This window comes from Falco naumanni, chromosome 4 (assembly GCF_017639655.2).
Source record: "Falco naumanni isolate bFalNau1 chromosome 4, bFalNau1.pat, whole genome shotgun sequence".
In the NCBI taxonomy this organism is placed as follows: Eukaryota; Metazoa; Chordata; class Aves; order Falconiformes; family Falconidae; genus Falco; species Falco naumanni.
This window is the reverse complement of record NC_054057.1, coordinates 93,794,649-93,809,942: the sequence shown is the minus strand read 5'-3', so window position 1 is coordinate 93,809,942 and position 15,294 is coordinate 93,794,649. Positions and strand designations below refer to the sequence as shown.

General features: G+C 49.9%; 1 protein-coding gene across 3 annotated transcripts in view; it reads right to left on the bottom strand.

Annotated features, from left to right (window-relative positions):
• The window catches only part of FOXP1 (forkhead box P1), a 390,897-nt gene extending 390,602 nt beyond the window's left edge, over window positions 1-295 (bottom strand). For 2 of the 3 annotated variants that reach the window (XM_040591471.1, XM_040591469.1), the window contains exon 1: window positions 245-295. The gene's annotated coding sequence lies outside the window, so the exon portion shown is untranslated. The remainder of the gene's footprint in view (window positions 1-244) is intronic. The other variant, XM_040591463.1, reaches the window with a different exon arrangement.
• Window positions 296-15,294: the final 14,999 nt, after the last annotated feature.

Below are 15,294 nucleotides of genomic sequence, written 5' to 3'. Positions count from 1 at the left end.
CGCGGGGAAGCGAAAGTGGCGGCGGAGCGCGGTGCGCAGCGCTGCGCGGCCGTGCGCGCCGCCAGGGGCAGTTCCGCGCGGGGGCAGGCGGGCCGGGGCCGCCCCGTCGGCGGGGGGTAGCGCCGCACCCCCCCAGCAACTTTTCCGCAATCGCGGCCCCGCCGGGGGGTCGGGCCCGCGGCAGCTGGTGGCCCGCGGCAGACCTCGGAGGGTCTTCCGCGGATGCTCGCGGAGCCCGCCTTACCTGCGCGGAGCGGCCAGGCGGGCGCTGCCTGCGCTCCCCCTCGCAGCGCACGCCGCTGTTGGCGCAAACACTGCTCTAGAAACACTGCGCGGGTGCGCAGCGGCGCGCACCGGCCGCCGAGCGGCAGTGACGGACCTGAGGGCCGGGCTGAGCGCGGAGCCGCCCCGCGGGGGCATCCCCGGTCCCCACCGCAGCCCGGGCCGTGGGTCCTCATCCTGGTGGGTGCGCGGAGCGGCCCTGCGCAGCGGCTGCGCTCCCGGCCGCGCCGTTGGGGCTCCCGCGGAGGGGCCGGTGGCAGCGCCTGCGGGGAGAGACCGAGCGGGGCCGAGGGCCGGGCCCGCCCCCGCTGCCCCCCGGCTCCGCCGCTCAGGCACCGCCGAGTTTCAAAGCACCGACGGCCTCGGCCCGGTTATCCGGCAACCGGCGGCCGCGGGGCGCTGTGGTTGCGCGGCCGCGGGCGGGCCCTTGCCGGGCAGCATCCTGCCCTCCTCCGGCATCCCGGCCCGCGGGGCCGGGGCCGCTCCGTCGGGGCTGCAGCCTCCCCACCCGGCACTGCGCAGCAGCGGGGCGGGCCGCGGGGTCACTGCGCGACCCGCTTAGTTCGGGAAAAAAACTTTTCTTTCCCATCCACCCGCAGGGACCTGCACGGACCCAATTTTCTCCCCTGCCTTTGTTTGGTTTTGGTGGGTTTTTTTCAGGTTGGGGGGGGGGGGGGGTTGTCTGTTGTTGCGGGGGGGTCGGGGGGGCTGCCGGTTGCATCCAGCTTCCCACCGGGCTGGCACAAAGCTGGCAGGGCGGGGGAAAGCCGGTTCCCAAACCCCGCCGGCAACGATACGGGGCCGCGGAGCCTTCCGCGGGGGGGGGGGGGACCCCGCCTCCGCGCAGCCCCCGCCCGGCGCCGGCCCGGCCGCCCCGGGGGCCCCGTTGAGCAGGGCCGGGCCCGCGGCGCCACCTCTCGGCAGCAGCGCCCCATCGGCGCGGGGAGCCGCTCCGCCGGCAATTAACACCTGAAATTACAGTAATGGCGAGGTACTTATGCCTAATTCATTATATTTTAAATAATTAAGGGGGGGGGGGGAAATCGTCGCAAATAAATATTTGCCGACATGGTGGGGGTTTGCGGCGCGCTTTAGAAGGCGGCCCCGCAGCCCGTCGGGGGAGCGCGCCAGTGTCACCGCGGCTGCGGAGGGGCGCGGGGGTCCGCGGCAGCCCGGTCCCCCAGCCCAGGAACTGCAGCAACCATCGGGGTGCGTGACGGAGCGGGGCACCGCCGGCTTTACAGCAAGTGCTTTCATCTTAAGCTTCTGTTGTTTAGATTTTTTTTGCTTCACCTGGTTTTTTTTTCAGTAGGAAGAAAAAGGAGATAAACCTATTAAAAGAGCATTTTTAAACGCTTCCCACCCCTCAATTTAAAAAATATTTGGTTTACATTTCATCCTGGAATAAACGTTTATTGGAAACTTCTTCATCTCCTGTTTCTAACTTCGCAAATCTAAACCAGTACATCAACTCAGTAAAAACATGATTAATTCCATAGACAATACCAGCGGTGGGACTTCTCCCTCCCCCTCCGCCAATGTAGCTGCTAATTGTACTTGAATTGTTTACTGCTGTATTGTTTTACAAGTGCCTGGAGAAAGATGCTTGATATTCCCACCACCAGCAGAACCATCCCAAGAGCAAATGCTTGGAAGATTTTGGCAAGGGTGTACACGGGGTAAAACTACAGCTTGTTAGCAAAAAAAAAAAAAAATAAAAAATTATGAAGGTGATGACGCCTCTGTAATTATAGGTGTTACTTGTTTTAAAGTCAGAATGTTTTCCAAGCTACTGTAATGCCACACCTCCGCTGTCCCAGGAGCCCGGCCTTGGAGTCCTTTCCGCTTTAGTCACTGGTTTACGAGGCTTTGCAGAGCACATCGCCGGGCTGCACGGCTGTTTCCCGGGCCCCTCTGCCCTCCCGTGTAAGTGCAAAGCCCATGCAGGTACTCACCTATTATTCTACCTTTGACATCAGGCATGAAAAGTTGAGACATACACTATGTACTGCCCAAAAAAGCTGGTGGATGTAGTAAAGAGAAATGTATGTTGGTTTCGCAGCCTGGCTTTATGATTTCTGACTCTGTTCCAAATAAGCCCAGTGTTCTCTCAGCACTCGGGAGGAGAAGGGAACCTGCGAGCACCCTCATACCGCAGCTCACAGCAAAACCCCTTCCAGGGAAGCCGACGGTTCCTGCTCCCCCCATTCCCTCACTTTCTGCGTAGAGTCGGGGTGAGCCCAATCGGTCCAGCAATACGTGTGCTTCAAAAAGGTAGAAGATGCAGCTTTGCCCATCCCATGGGATGCACGCAAGGGGAATACTGCCAGGAGTTTCTTTTGCTCAGAGAACTTTAAGGTTAGGAAGAGTTGAGTTGGTGATGAGGGGGAATTTTAAAAGGTAAAACCAACCAGCTCAGAGGCTGAGCACAGTGCTATTGGCAACACCTTGCACCAACTTTAGTGGAAAAGGATCCATTCTCCAGTCGGGGAAATCCCACAAAAAGGTAAAAGTAACGTGACACACCTAAGGACTCAAGGAGATGCCTCACAAAGGGAAATGTGTAAGTCCACTCCAATGAGGACTTGTAACCAGACCTAGATAATTTAAAAATTTAAATATTATTTTATATCATCTCCATGAAAAAAAGTTGGTTGTTTGGTTTTTTTTCAGCATCTCAAACTCTGGTGCCTGCTTTGCAAATGCATTTGCACCTCTCATCTGCTTTTGTTATGAGACTTTCTTGATTTCCCTGGTCATGGTGGAAGCCGCATCCTGGCCTGCGCTAAGAGGATGAGCTGGAGCAGAATGGAGCCTCGGTGTGCTGGGAGACACACGGTGCCTGGCAGGACAGGGCTGCCCTGTGGCCACCCCCAGGGCTGGTGCTGGGCTCGCGGTGGCAGGGAGCACAGCCTACGTACTGCTGCTTCCAAGGAAGACAAAATTGCTGTTCTGCCCCACGGCAGTGTCATCTGGGGAGAGCAGGCTGGAGGCTGGCTTCATGCACAGGGCACGGGAGCCAGGCGCAAAATAACCCGGGTTTGGCTCAGTGGTGAGTGCCGGTGAGCTCTGCTGCAGTCGGAGTTGCTTTAGATTTGCACTGGTAGTGCAGAGGCATGAGCTTCGGATTCACCCCAGACTCCTCCGGGTTCCTCGGTGGATGGGAGAGGCTCCTCATGCCCATGCTAATCCTCTTCACTCCTCCAGCTGTCCCTCCAGCCGCTGCCGTGTCAGAAGCCACCCAGAGGTAACTTTCCTGTAGTACATTTCCATTTGTCCTGAGCTGCCAGCCAATACATATTTCATTTTCCTGTGGGGGCAATGAATAGCCATTGTATTTGCATTGGACTATTAATCTGCCTGAATTTGGTAGAGATTCTTAAATGAATATTCATGGGAATTAATGTAATTTAATTCCTATTGCTTCCTGAATATAATTACATGCCGCACGTGAATTGGCAAACACTGCAAGATATCCAATCTCGTTGAAGTCTATGACCAGTTAAACACCACAAGCTGGACACTCGTGCAGTACCAGAGATGCACAAAGCGCTACCGAGATGCAGCCTGACTTCAGGAGAGGAGATGGGCTGGAGAGGAAGCTGACAAAAGAGGGAAGATGTACACTGCAAGAAGCAAATAATGCCTTTAGGAGTGGAAAATACAATGAGAAGGGTGTTTTAATACAAGCTTTTCCCCAGGTATGTGTCTAGAGATGGGGACTACACCAAACATTTGTATTCTCTTGCAGAAAAGCTTTGCTTTTTCCACTGTCTCACCCACAGGAAAACATCTTTCAGAGCCTCCTATTCCTGGCCTCTTCTGAGGCCCAGCATCTTTTGGAAGACCTTCAGCACATCCTACAAATAAGAAATGCTCAAGTCCAGTCCTCCTTCCTCACAGCAGCCCGCCTGCCAAAGTTCACGCGGTTCTTCCAATAATAAAGCAGTAATCAGCCCAGTATCAAAGCAAAACTCATCCCCAGCATCAGTGCTACCAACCCCTGTCATAACACAACAAGGACTCTTCCCAAAATATTTGGGCTTGCCCTGTCACAGTGAGAGTCGTTCAAGTTCAGTGCTCTGTCAACAATGCCAGGTGTCTCCTGAACCTCCGGCGCCCAAGCCAAGAGGGAGAGCTCAGAAGCACAGGAATAATCATTATTCACATTACTAAAATATAACGGAATGTTTAAACAGGTAACGTAACAAAATTCTTCATAGCAAAAAAAAAAACCACCAAACAAAACCAAAACAAAAAACACCCAACCAAAAACTGTTTATTATTTGTCCCAGTCAGATAGAAAATGAACTCAATCTCCCAGAAAGCAAAAGCAAGGCTCTTTTTTTTTTTCCACAACTGACAGCCATGAAAAAATATTTTATTGTGCCAGCTGTGCCCCTTTGAAGGGGCTGATACTTGCTGTGGCTCTTGATAAACCAACTGGCAAATTTTGGGGGAAAAAAGTGACTCAAAGCCAAACACAAACATCTAAGAAAAAAACCTGGTGAAACCAAAAATCCAAGAACAATTTCATTTTGAGTCAATCCAAAGATTTCATTTCAATTTTGATTTTTTAGGGGGAATAAGAAAAAAGACACACACCCCCTTGCTTGAAAATAAAATTAAAGGACATTTTGAACACAAAGTAGTTTCAAAATGAAAAATCAAAGTGTTTCATGTCAGAAGTGTCAAAACTAACAGCTTCAGCATTTGTCAGAGCTTTTTTGAGTTTTTATAAATGACAAGCTTGGCATGTGTGCACAAACCGTTTTGGTGCTGCTGAATCTGCATTTTTGCACGAAAAAAAAAAAAAAAAAAAAAAAAAAAAAAAGGTTGGGTGAAATTCTCCGTGCAGAAGCCCTGTTTGCCATTGCCTTTGTGTGGATGCCAGCAGTGCTCTCCCCGATGGCTGCGCTGCGGCAGAGCCTCACTGACACCTCTCAGCTCCTCCTTGGCTGATTAATATTTTACCACTTGGTTTGCAGGACTTTGCAGGCCTGGTCTTTTCTAGAACTAGTTCCCTGGTTAGCAGGAGGAGGTACAAAGGTTAGGAGAGACCGACTGTGCGTGTCTGGCTTGATGTGCTGCTGTGTGACAGGCGGCCATGGACCTACTCTAAGGTGACATTAGGTAATTAGCCTGGTTCATTACAGCCTTAAAGTTGCAGGCTAAGCTCCCTTCCATCGGCTCACTGCCTTCCCAAAGTGAGGGTACACTTTGCAAAAATGCAAAATGCATTTTCTCCCGAGAAGTTTAGGGAGGTTGCATTCAGGTTGGCGCCCAGCAGGAGGGCAGGGGTGGAAAGCAGAGTATGTAGCACCTGAAATATGGCATTTAGTTTAAAATCTCTGAATTACATAAAACGCTATTGCTATAAAAATTTACCACAACGCATTTACAATATTACCAACTAAATATATTCCTGCTATGAAAGCAGCAGCCATCTGTACTTTGCGTGCCTGCTTCCAGCGTAGCAGGCTCTGTCACAGGTTGGGGACAGTGCCTAGTCCCCAGGGAAAGCAACAAGTAAGATCTGTGCTGTAAGCACCACAGCCCTGCGTTCACTTCTACAGATCACAGACACCTACCTGCCTCTTGCTACCAGATTTCTGTAACACTTTCTACATCTCCCTGATGACAGCACCACTTCTTGCTGTATCTTGACAACTTCTAATTAACCCAGTCTCAGCAGCTTTGAAGCTTCCATGGAAAACTGATGTGCTTCTCTGGAGCAAGAGACCATGTTCAAAACACCATCTCTGGCTTCCAGGACAGCCTTTACTCTGCAGGGGCTTCAAAGCCCTGGTCCTATGTAGCCTGACTGCTGGACGTCAGACCAGCTCCTTCCCTGCCCTTCCTGGAAGGCAGTACTGGTAGCAAGCAGAGATGGAAACATGTTTCTCACACCTTGTTGGCATTTCTGAGACTGCTCAAACCCCTGCTGCTGCAGAGCACATGCAGAAATCCTCACGAGGGCATGCCACGTTTCCAGCTTCTAGCAGGACAGCCAGTCCCACCTCAGCACGATGGTCTCCTCACTCCTTATCTAGCTCTCCCCATGTGTTAAGCATCTCCTGTGAAGGAGATGCAATAACTGCAACTTTCCCCGTGAAGGATTTTCTGTTGATGCTGTCTCAAAAAGTGTACTATGCTGCAATATTATTTCATCTTAATTTTTTCCACTATTATGACTCTTTCTTATTCCAAAAGTCCAACATCAGCAAAGATTAAAGCTTTTACTCTAGTTACATATCTATGAAAACAGCAGTCTTTTGTGTCTTGGGAGATAAACACTACCAGATGCTCTAGTAAACACCAGAAAGAGGAGAGAGGGGGGAGAAAACAAAAAGAAAACCAGGAGAGTGGCCAGGAGAAGTGAAGGGCTGAAAATAAGTTAGAAGTAGCAGAAGAGGAGACCAGAAAAGTAAATTCCTGGTGGTTCTTGGTATGTGGCAGTGAAGAGGTTAAGCCCCAGTATGCTGCCATCTCTAGACAGAATTGGTTGTTATTGCATTGATAAAACCCCGGGTTGTGTTTTCCTTGTCCATGTTGACCCGTATCTGACGTTAGCATTGCAAATGATGTCTGCTGCCATTCAACTAGTCAGAGCGAGCGGACACAAACAAGACAGAGAGCTTAGCAAAGACTATACTAATGGAAGGGGTGGGGAAAAGTCTGATTTACATGTAATTAATTATTATTTATGTAAAAACCATATCATTGTGGTGGTTCTTGACATCATTTAAAGCCTCTTTTCAGCAGAGGAGTCTCCCCTGTTAGTGCACTCATCTTCTGTATGAATCGTGGTATGGTGGTACCTGCACTGGTCCGTCACCGCTGCTTGTGGGGCCAACGTCCAGCTGCCCCAAAGGGCTAGGCAGAATAATCCTGCCCCCTCCTAACCAGGTCGCTTTGCATCACCAGGGCCACGGGAAGCTCATGAGGCCTTTGGTGGGAAGTCGTCAGAGCTCAGGCCAATGTCATGCAGAAGATGACAGGCTCATGCACAGCCATTGTGAGTTTCAGATGAAATCAATGTGTTTTCTTCTGAACTTCTAAAAACGATTAACTTATTTGATTTCAACTTCTAATCTCAAAATAATGACCTAGACCAGCCCCAAGGTATCTTGGCAATGTGGTTCGAGGGACACTCCAGCGCAGCCAGAAGCTCCCGCGGGAGGACATCAATCTCCTTCCTGTACGAATGAAACTGGTCCACAAAAATGAAGGGCACAGCTCCACCCCAGCTCTTTCAAAACTCGCCTGTCTCAGCCATAGCTCCAGTCCAGCTTCCAGACACATCCCTACCCACTAGTTTTCACAGGAGCTAGGTCAAACCTCAAGTGAATGGATTACATATGGCAGCATGACCTAATTTATTCGGGCTCTGCTGGACAAAATCTATACGGTGGAAAGCTTATTGGCAGTGTCTCACTGGTTCTCTCTAATTTGCCAAAGGAGCTGCTGGGCAGGAAACTCAGTTAACCTCAATGATGGTGGGGACAGATCAAAGGGAGCTGGGCTCAAAAACAGGCAGGTCTCAAGCAACCTTCTTAATAGAAGAAAAACAAACCACAGCACTAATTGGAGCAATTGGATGGGGTAGGAACTTTGGCTCGAGCCTGGGAGCAGAGGCTGGAGCGGATGGGACAAACATCACTCATCAGAGGGAGAGATGTCACCTGGACAGGTGGTCCCACACACCCATCGCGCTCTGCACAGCCCAAGAGCCGTGTTGAGGGGGTGTCCCCAGCCACGTCTCCCCCGCACCCACCTCCAGAGCGTTCCCACACAGCACTGCCTCTGCCCATGCTGTCAGCTCACCGGGGCCACATGGTGATGGTAGCTGGCCGCTGAGACCCCGGCACCGTGCTACCCAGCTTCTGCAGGGCACACAGAGCAAGCCCAGGTTTGCCTGCTGCAGACCACACAGACAAAACTGAGAGCACTGCAGGCAGATTTCTGCCTGCAACAAGGCTATCACCTACCCTTCTGCTTTTAGGCAGCAGCATAATATTTCATCTACTCCCATCATGGCCCCCTAGTCAGCTGTTTGGAGCACCAAAGCATAGCTAATCCCATCGGGGGGTGGGGCGGGTGGGGTGGGAACACGCAAATCTCCCCCTAAACATACAATTTTACCCCAAACAAACAATTTCCAAAGGGCAAAAAACCAGTGTTTCATTCAATCCTTGCACACAACGGCTGTGGCAGTATTTCCATCCTCGGTGAAATGGCTTGTCCAGCCTTGCCCAGTCTGTGAGTGAGCTCCAATACCAGGCAGGGACCTGATAGCCCAGTTGGAAGAGGGGAAAAAAGAAAAAGAAAAAAGAAAAACAATTTCTCCTAATAAAGAATCATCTTCCCTTTGCATTAGTTTTGTCAAAAGCAGCAAAATATTGAGACCAAGTGAACTCGGCTCACACACAGAGCGCACTTGGCACAAGGAACTGCTTTCATTTCTCAGAGCAGGCTCCAAGAAGGTCAGCTTGCCTTGCCATCCACTCCATGTCAGACTTCCAGTGTTTGCAGTTTGGGTATTTTTTGCCTTCATCATAATCAACAGATGCAGGGATTTTGTTTTATTTTTAAGCTTTGGGGTTTTTTAAGTCACATTTACCATCAGGACAAGCAGACGGATATCTTTAATCCAACCTTCAAACTCCATAAAAGTGGATGAGGTCAGTAGAGGGACTGGTTTTCCTAGTGAAATTAACACAACCGTAGGACAGACACATTATCAGAGCTACCGAAAGCTTTCTTTATCTGGTTGGCCTAGAGACCAGATGTTTTGCTACAAATTCTTTGGCTCCTGGTGGTTCACAACTGCTCTCTGCCATCTTTGCACATCAAACGTCTGCAGTAAAGACAGTGTTTTGAATCTCAGCAAAATTTCAGACTTTCAGAAGGGCCATTATTTCTGCTGTGGGTTTTTCAGAGAGAAGAAATTATTTAAATGGGAAACCTCACACCCAAGAACCTTCTGGCTGTTTATTCCTACACAGGGTAATTCTCTGGCTAATACATTACAGCTTCCACCCCGATACTGTGAGAGTCACAGGCACATTTCCCTCAGCCCTCTGACTGGGTTAATCACATCAAATAATTTGTTTATGAAGTTCAATTCTACAAAGCCCAACCTGGAAGCAGGTATTCATCCTCCCAGATAGAAGCACTTTTGCTATAATTTCTTTTAAAGTCAAAGCTGATCTTTATCTACAAAAGGCCAGAGCAATAAGTATTTAATGTGTTTAGAAAACACAGCTCTTTCACCACACCTGCAGCCCGGCTGCCAACTTTCAGCCGTGTGGACTCTCCACTGCTCTGGGAGACTCCAGTGCAGTAAACAAAGTCGTTTTCCCTGACTTTCCTTGTACCAGGCACCTCTCCCAAATGTCTTTACGTACTCACGCCCTAAAGGTCTTCGCACAGGTCCTGTTTCCACAGCACTTCCAAGGGCTGGGATTGGGTGGTGGGAGCTGACGGCAGCTGGGTTTTCCTCCGCTTCCTCTAGGTCGTCCTGGTAATGACTCTGCACTGGATGCAGAAGAGCCTTCACTGCTGAACAAGAACGGGACCCGTTTCAGGAGTTACTCCTAAGATGACTGTATTTTCTCCCCCCACCCTTGATGTAAGAGACAAATGAAATCCCGTGTTTTCCAGGCTTCCGAGGGAAATTTGTTACAGCACCCAAACATGCAGCCGTCTCCCACGAGCTGCTTCTGACGCAAGGGAATGTCCCATAAGCCTCTCCCTTGGCATCGCCGGTGTTCATTTTGGTCATAGCAATGCCGCAGAACAAACAAACTTCAAAGTAAAAAGCAATGCCAGAGCCAGGGAGACGCTCCTGGGGGTGAGAGAACCGGGATAATAAAACTCACAGCACTACCCCAGTGCCAACAACCCTGTACTTTTTGTGCCTTTAATTCCTGCAGTTTTTTGGAATGGTTTCCTAAGCCACCATCTCATTTGGGAGATGAAAGGAACAGGCAAGGGTTAAATTGGAGCCGCCATCCCCCACCCCCAGCCTATTCACAGCAGAAGGAAATCTGTCTCTCTCCCACCCCTCAGCATCCTGTCTCTGCTGCCTTGGAAAACACACAAATCCCTTACAGCTTCCTGAGGGGCAGAGACCTCAGCCCGCTCCCAGCCGCCCTCCATCCCGGTGGGCCCTGCAGCATCCTGGCTTCCCCGTGGCCGAGCGCCCTTCCCGGGGGGCTCAGCTCCTCCGCTCCACCTTGGCCTGGGGTGCAGCAAGTACCCCGCGGCTAGCACAGCTCTTCCTTGGTCATGGGCTCAGTTTTTCCCACATGGCTTTTTCCCCTTGTCCTCCTTACCAGGTCTATCCCAATGGCTCGGTTTCCCTTTTCTATCTACAGTTGATGGGGAAAGCCAGAAGGGACGTGCTCCCTCAAGAGTATCCCAAGCTCATCTGATGCATTCCCCACTGGGCGCACAAGAGTTTCCCATCCCACCGATGCCTACCCTGGGACTCCAAGGAGCCCAAGATGTGCTCATAGCAATCTGGTGACAGGGAAACCCACAAACAAGTTTCAATGTGAAACAAGTCACTCAAGCCTTGGGAAGTCCCCCAGGGGTCACACAGATGTCATGGCTTTCTCTGCATGGCCCTCGGGTACTGCCGAGCACGCCTGCCTCTCTGCTGAGCAGAAAAGCCAGCTCCAGAGCCACCGGTCCCCTCTTCCCCTCCAACAAGCTCAGCAAATGGACCAGCCCCCCACCAAGGTACAGGGGTGCTGCAAGGAGAAGCCAGCCCTTGCACCCCAGGAGGCTCAGCATCGCTCTGTGCGCCCAGAAGGCATCACCCACTACAACCGCATGGCACAGCACAGCCAGGAGGTGCTCAATATCCGCACAGCGGCATCACCTCAGAGCTGCGCCCATGCTAATAAGAGCAGTTTGAAGCATGAAATGGCAGTGCTACCTTTGGTGCAGGAGCTGGAGCGTGTTGCTCTTGGCTCTAGGGCCTCTGAACTGCATGCCATATGTTACTCAGAGGCATGCCCTGAGAACGCTTCCAAAGGGCAGGTACTGCACACTTCGGATCCTCATGGGGAATCTGTGCAACGTAACTAGGGCACCGTGCTTTCACACCCTGGCTCTCTGTGCTGTAACTTGTCTGTGGAGACAAGCCCCGCGTGGCTTCTTCCAACACTCCTGGTCACAGGGGAGCGGCATGGAGAACTACAGCATTGCCAAATCCAAGCATTCAAAATCATGAGTCATAGTTTCCAAAAATTATCTAACTGGTATTAAAAAAAAAATTAATGAATTACATTTTTTTCATCTTGCAGATGACACCCAAAAGTTTCTCCACAGTTCTCAGTGCTAGAAACTCAAGGAAAAACAAACACATGACAGAAAGCAGAAGTAGAGTTTTGCATGCATTCTCATGATTCCAGAAGCTGGAGCTTTAAGGGGAAAATAAAATAAACAACAAAAGGCTTATGATATAAGGATTATGATTTGGCTAGCAGCAGAAGTAAAACCTCATGATTTATGTGACAACCCTCAACTGAACAACTGAGCTCAAAAACTTGGAAAAAGAAGGTGAAACATTCCAGCATCGTTTTGGCTGCCAAAATAACAGGAAAAAATCATGCAAAATTTCAACAGAAGAGAAAAAAAATTAATGAGATTTGTTCCACTTTCACAAACTCAAAGACAAACAGATGTTGACAAAAAGATGTTGCAAATAGTTCTTGCTGTTGTTCAGCCGAGCCCAACTCGCAGCGACGTGAACGCATCTCTTGTTCATTATGTCATCCGCTTTGCTCCCGCTCCTCACTCACTCACACAGGGCAGCCAGTGTCTTTGCACGCTGTGTGTTCTTCCATGTCTTTTACTGACACAATGGGTTTAATTTCAGCCTCTCGTACACCACGTTAACAGTCACAGTTAATTACTCTAATTTATTCTGCAAGCACACACCTGTACTGGTATTTCCCTAAGAGAAAGGGACACAGACCCTGTTTCAGACACATAAAAAATCCCGGCTCCTTAGTAACATCTGCACTTTTCAACGTGATTCTACAATTTGGGCCACAAGTACCAAAGGGTTCAACTGGCTCCTGTGCACTTCTTTCTGTCCTCCTTCAGCACTGAAGCAACTCTTAATTTTATTTACTCTAGATTAGACCTGTAGGACCCAACCTAAATGATACTGAGATCCAAGAGGTGCTCTCCTGGAAAAAGGCATCAGAAATGGATCCCATGTCCAAATTGAAGATGACGCCAGCACTGGTTTCATTTCAAGGCAATCCAGATGTTCAGTAAAGTGATTAGGAAGTGGTGTGTATCAAATATAAGATACTCTGCATTGAACTAATGCATTTATTTGCTCTGAATGGTTTTCCAGTTCAGGGCAGCACTTTGCCTGTCACAAGTAAAGTGCTTTGACAGAACACATGGACATTTCTGCTGCTTAAACCAAGCCAGCAAACAGAATGGCCAGCAACTCCCAAGTCTCAAAAGAGTCCAAAGAGGTACTGTCACTCTGATATATTTATTTCCTGGTCAGCTAAATGCATGAGTTCAGGTCCCATTTGTCAGCATCCTGCGTATCCACAGCCATTTGAAAGGAAGCAAACGTAACAATGTTATCATGGGGTCACCGAGTTTTCACCCTATTACTGGCTAGCAGGTGTCCAGAGTGTCACTAACATCAGGTAATACAGCCCTTTGCTTTGAAGAATGGTGGCCGAGAGCTTGTCCCGGCTATCAGAGGTGCAGCATCTCTGCCCAGGCAGGCTCGGTTGGTTCCAGTGCCATCTCCGAGCCAGCCATGACAAGGTAGGCAGGACCTGTCTGGGGCCAGCAAGAAGTGGCAAAGCCTTGTCTCAACCTACTTTAGGGTGCAAGTGCCTCCTGCCTATCCCACAGGGACCTGCTGGCAGTTTATCGTTCCCCTCGAGAAGGAGGAATGAGGATGAACAGCCAAGTTAAATGGGTGGATCCCCTGTTTTGCTGCCTTATTTAGTAATCCAAGAGAAAGGGTAGCCCCCTTCTTCCTCCTGGTGGAGAAACCTTCAGTGGGTGTGTTGGCTGTTACCCCAGCTGCCTCAGTTTTCCAGGGATAGTTAACAGGAACAAAATCCCCAAGCAATCACAAAACCACTAAATCCAGAGGCATCACATTCTCTGCTAACGGAAAACACTGTAGCTCCATCCAGCTCAGAAAAGGCACCAGCCACCCCATCCCACCCTAACGCAGCATCCACAGACACAGCCAGGATCTTCTGCACTGTCAGGGTCCCTTTTGGGACTGTGTCCCTTTCTTACTCAAGTTTCTCCTTGCACTTTCCACTTGTGCACAGGGGAGGACTCTCAGGCACATGGAGGCGGGGGGGAAGTCCAGACAAGAGAATGCAGCTGGGTTGTAATTTGTAGTTTCACAGTCCTCTGTGGATAAGCCCCAACACAATACATCCATTTGCCTGCAAATTCAGAACTGTGTTAAGCCCACGGTAGTTCTGATGTAACAATATCTTCATGCTGAGAAACTTGAAGACTGCTGAGAAATACAGCACTTAAGCAGAACAAAAAGCAAATTCCCAGCAGCACCTTCCACCCCCATGTTTTTATTGGGTTTTAGTAGAAAAGAATTCAAAAATACAGAGGCCTGCAGACTAGACTAGGCATTGTCTGCATTAATTTGGGGTGTACATTACTTTCAGCTGATACTCAGATGAAAAATTAACTCAGCATTCCTCCATGGTTTGGGATTTCGTGAGCGAGTTTTGCAGACACGTCTCTGCTCCCTGGACCTGGTGCTCTTGACAGTTTCCACTTACACGGGCACGTGGGAAAAGGAAGAACAGTTCTGCGTGTGTGTGTGCATGTATGTTTGCACGACGGTCTCCCAGGTGAAAAAGGAACATGCAGAATTATAGCAGCTCTGAACTCGGCAGGGCTCTGGAAGTGGTATTGTGGCTTTCACCAGCTTGAGTGCGGAATGTGGCCACCAAGATGCCTGATCCGTACTGGCCATGCAAAGACCAAATATCAGAAGATTATTTAAGTGGCACTAATATTTTTCATTAGTGCCAAAAGCAGCTGGAACCCACATGTTCCTGCACATCAGGGGGTGTTGGTCTCCTCAGTCTTAGAGGATTTTGAAATTTTTGATCCTAAGCTTACTCTTTAAGGGGGGGAGGGGGAAAAAAAAGTTTTTCAGGTTATAAAGGTACTATGCTCCCAGCTGCTCTTATCCCATTATCATGAGATTTTAATTCTCAAAATATGTAACTTCATAGTTGTCAATTTCATTAGGTTATGTGGAATGCAAACCAGAAGATTGTATTTATAAAGATTCATCAATGGAACATATTTACATTTCCTAGCTTATTTCTGATGGAAGCTAAATTTTTAGCAGCCACGTGTAAATTCAAACACCCAAGTCCCACCCTTGCACCGCAGGTTACAAACTTGAGCCCCTTTTCCCAAGAACCAGTGAACTTTTCCCATGAAGGGCGTTAATAAGCAAAAGCTCCATCTGTGAATGAGCAGGACACGTGACTGTGAGGGGACAACAGGGCATCACCACGACCATGCTGAACAAAGCACGTGTTGCACACTCCATCCAGACACCTTCAGCAGCAATCCCATGTCCTTCAACGTCCTGGAAGGACGGGCTCCCTCTCCGAGCCGCAAGCCCATGGAGTGGATCCCCAGGGCCCTGCAACACCACCACAGGGCTCCCACCTCCCAGGGAAAGGCTGATGGTCTTCTCCAGCAGCACCACCCCCCATCACCTGGAGAGTACCACCACACAGCTCACCAAGCCTCACTGCTAAAGCCTGCAGCCTCCCAGGGCACACAGATCACTCCTGGCTCCACCAAAACTGCTCCTCTCCCAGTTTGCCATGGCATTCCCCTCCCAGCGCCCAGCAAGCCCCCCTGAGCAGAGCCCAAGGAGAAGACTTACCTCCCCACAGCAACACAAGTGCTTCCCGCTCTCACTCGCCTTCAGTCCAACCAGCCTTGATG